Below are 4,438 nucleotides of genomic sequence, written 5' to 3' on the forward strand. Positions count from 1 at the left end.
CTAGCGCAGAAGCACTAATTGGGGACACTGTAAATTGAAATTAACAATTAACACAAATCAAGTCAAATTTTGGTTTTTGAAGAGAGGGGAAACCGGAGTACCCGGAGAAAACCTCTCGGTGCAGAGTAGAGAACCAACAAACTCAACCCACATATGACGCCGGATTTGGGAATCGAACCCGGGCCACATTGGTGGGACATTGGTGGGAGGCGACTGCTCTCACCACTGCGCCATCCCTGCACCCCCCACATCCATCACAGCTGCCTCGAGGGTAAGCCCTCGGGTAAAAGAGTTTTTTCTATTACTTCCAAGCCTGCGTTTATACTTTTACTCTAAGCATCTAGAAAGCTATGTTGCTATTTATAATCTATTACAAGGTGTACTATTTGTGGAAACTGCTGAGTCACATCAAAGAAATTTCTGGAATACTACAGATTGTTACATAATTCTAGAAACGTCTGTAATTCAGCTGTGTAATTGCATGACAGATAAACTAAAAATAATTCTGATCCTCATAACAAATGGTTAAATGAACTTTCGACAAAAATATTACTTAAAATTAACGGCCGTAAAGCGGGGTTGACAATATATGAGAGTTTGTGACTCGGGACACAGAAAAGTGTCCGTTGTCCCTATTAACCGGTGTCCGTATAAAGCGGGTTAACTTTAGAGAAAATATATGAGCTTTTTGTCTGGACAAACAAAACTGTCCGTTATAAGCGGGTGTCCGTAGAGCGGGGTTCCACTGATAACAGAAGCGCTTAAAAACAAAAAAACATTAGACACGATATACTACTTCAAAGGTCAAGGTTCATGTTTGTCTTTTAAATTGCTACTCTCAGTATGTGGGAGAGCAATACCACAGTTGTTTAGAAGGAAGTACGATATAAACAGCACCAAGAAAAAAATAAGACAAAGTGGAGACCTCCAAGTTACCTTTTTGGTCTTCGGTAAGGTTGTCTACCAATTTAAGTCTTTGGACAAGACTGGAGATATTTCGCAACGCGTTCACGGCAGACCGGAAACATCATGCTAAAATATGCGTTTTGCCAAAAATCAGAAAAGCTTGTTTAATTAATTTTAGTTCGTGTCTTGACTGAAGCTACAGATATCGAGCAACTTCTTAAAGCACAAAAACAAATTGAAGTAAAAGAATTTTAAAGCTGTTTTGACAAACAACAGAGTGCTGTTTACCGTTTCACGCAAAGTAACGCGATGCTCGATCTCTCTACTCATGATCAGATCACGACCTTTCGCTAAGGAACACAAAGACCCAACAACCTTATCTGCTCCAAACTGGTGTGGCTTCATAGGCCCTATGGGTCAAGGTCATGGGTTAAAATCCCATTCAAAGAGCCCGACTTTTTGGGCGATTAAATTTGCCTAAATTTGCTCGCTAAGAGCCTAGATCATCCCCTCATTTCAGTTCTAAATTTGAACTTAATACCCCTTTTAATTCAAACACAAAACAGCTTTTAAAGAGAAAAAGTCTCGAACTTTAACACGCTTAGTGAGAAGAGGAAAAGTAAACTAAAAAGCAGCTCAGTTGCTTATTTGAAGCATGCCGAACGGCTGTGCTCGAAAAAGCAGACTCGGAAGTTGTGAACGTATTTGTTTAGTGTTTTTTCCTTCCCTGGTTTAGGATTAAAAAAACAAATTAAAGAAATCAGAACTAGACGCACCACGAGCGTAACCTGGGTTGCCTGTGGTGCGTGTTACTCACAAACAGAAGGGACTGAGTTGGGTGGTATTGAACTGCAGAATTCCAGTCCATTTTTTTTATAGTCGGGGGTCATTAAGACCATTTAAGGGGTCACCCAGAAGTCGTGCCAGCAGAGGCCACTTGGCTCACACGTTCATACGACGAAACATCTTTTTCTGAGGTTAAAAACCTAGCTACTGGCCTATTTATCATTTGTCAGAAAGAAAAAAATTCCTGTCATCTTTAGACAAAATAGGCACGCATTGCGTACGTGTGGTAGTGCAGTAACACAGCGCTTTATTCCATATTGTCAACTGAGCTGGGTTTTGTCTTCCAGGAGATTCAAGTTGTCTTTGCGTAATAAGTAGCTCTAATAGTACACGATATTGTTTTGGTATCGTATATCATTGTAGGGCCATGGTAGAAGTCCTAGGTACATAGCCCCCTGAGAAGACATGTGGTTACTAGCAAGGTAGTAAACCCAGAAAGATTGAAGAAAATAAAAGAGAATCGAGGAAAATTGGCTTCTAGGCTGACATGTTGATCATTTCAAGTTCCCTCACAACTTCTTTTCATCACAAGTTTAAACGGGACGTAAACAGGCATAGTTAGGGCAGGAAGGCGGGGGGTCGATTTGACTTCATCTTTTCCTACCCCGTTCTATGTATTCCTATCACACAGTGTGCGCCTCTGGCCTCGGTTGTTTAAAAGGTGGACGACGCTATTCACCGGATAAATCACTATCCAGCGGGTAAACATTAGCAAAACCAATGAAGTTATCCACTGCACGTAGAGAGCGGTACCACCCTTCGAACAACTGAGACCTACAGTTTAAGCCACCATTTTCTCATTAGCCACTTAACAAACGCATCTTTCTGTTTTAGTCATGGAATGTTCAAAAAATGATCGATCAAAGAAACCAAGAAACAGGCATATGTCCAGGGAAAAGGGGATCCTAGCAAACAAGCACGAAAGAGAGCGCGTCCGAAAGATGAACGACGCTTACGAAGAACTACGTAGCACGATTCCCAATTACGAGAAGATCCGAGTAAAGACGAAATTGGAGCTGCTTTTGATTGCTACAAACTACATAAAAACTTTGAAAGGTCACCTTTAAAATGTACTTCAGAATGGTTACAATTCTCCAGTCAATGCTCTGATGTACCTTTCTGCGTTTGACTTTGAGCACGGAGCCTCCAGAGCAGTATCCCTCGGGATCACGGAGTTCCCGTGTCCGCCCCAGTACCCAGCAAAGCCACCACCACTGTCCCATCTTCCTTTGAGTCACTTCGCGCCTCGTCAAACAATTTCCGATGGATCCCAGAATCCCGTGACACTGACAAACAGCGCCGACTCCTTGAGTAGCCAAGAGCTTTCCGGTCTCTTTGCTAGTAGCTTAACTGATTTGTACACAGATGAGAATTTCCTCTACACTCTGCAGGTAACTGTTGTCTATAACGAACACTTTTTGAGGAAAAGGTCCGCTCCTCATGGGAAATAATGCCAGAGGACCTACCTAATTACTCCCCTGTTCAACTATAACATCAGGTTGTAGAGATTTTAAATTTCTATCTGTGAAATAAAATGGTTTGACAAGCTGTTACTTTAGGCCGCGCGTTGACTATAACACTCATCAATGAAGTCTAGTGGTTGCCTATCCTCAGACCATTCTCCGGCTTTGGTCCATTACCAGCTCAAAGATTACGAACTCATACAGTTTACGGGTGTCAAAAAGGAACCTAATGTAACATGAATTGAAAATACACACCTTGAGAAGCAGAGCGGGCACAACTGTGGGAGTCCCGTATTCCACAAATGCGGCTCGCATTCGATTCCCCCGGCGGACTCAAATGTCTTATGTGGGTTAAAATTATTGGTCCTCTACTCTGCTCCGGGAGGTTATTTCTTCGGGTACCTCGCCAATGTTATTTTAGCCTTGCGACTGGTCAGTGAAGTGTATCATTTTCGCTACAGAGGCGACGTTTTCTTTTCTTACTTTACACAGAATGCCGCTTCCAGCTTGCACAATGAAGGACACAGCTCATGCCAACAGAAGATGATGACCTTGAACACAAGGGAATCTGGAACGTTTCTGATTTATCACTTGGAAAAAAAAACAACTGCTTTTGTAAAATTTGCTGTGATATTTTAAACATCGCGCAGAACATTCACTTGCAATTAAAGAAACATCACAAGATTGTCGTATCACTCATAACTATTTAAATGGACGCGATTGGTGTGACATAGCGGCACCAAATTAGCACCTATTGTATATTACATTTCGCATACGCATATGTAAGTAGGTTGGCACATTATGCATGTAACATAGCGGCACCTAATTAGCACCTATTGTACACTACATTTCGCATATGCATATATAAGTAGGTTAGCACATTATGCAAGAGCAGAGAGCACACACAACCACGCGGTGTGTGTGAATAACGAGAATAAACTCCATCGACATCCGACTACATGGTGGCAGCATTTTACAAGAATAATCGCTAGAGTCAAATCGAAAGAGGCCAGCAGAAGCGAATTATGGCAACAGCAACGTCTTTTGCGTCGCCACAGATGAACTGGGACGCTCCTGATCCGATAATTGCATTCGCAAGATTCAAACAAAAATGTCAGCTTATGTTCTCAAGCGTGCTCAAAGCCGCCGATGACGAAGAAAAAGTGAGCTATATTTTACTCTGGTCGGGTGAAAAAGGTCTGGATATTTACAACAGTTGGACA

Source organism: Montipora capricornis, chromosome 3, assembly GCF_036669925.1.
Source record: "Montipora capricornis isolate CH-2021 chromosome 3, ASM3666992v2, whole genome shotgun sequence".
Lineage (NCBI taxonomy): Eukaryota > Metazoa > Cnidaria > Anthozoa > Scleractinia > Acroporidae > Montipora > Montipora capricornis.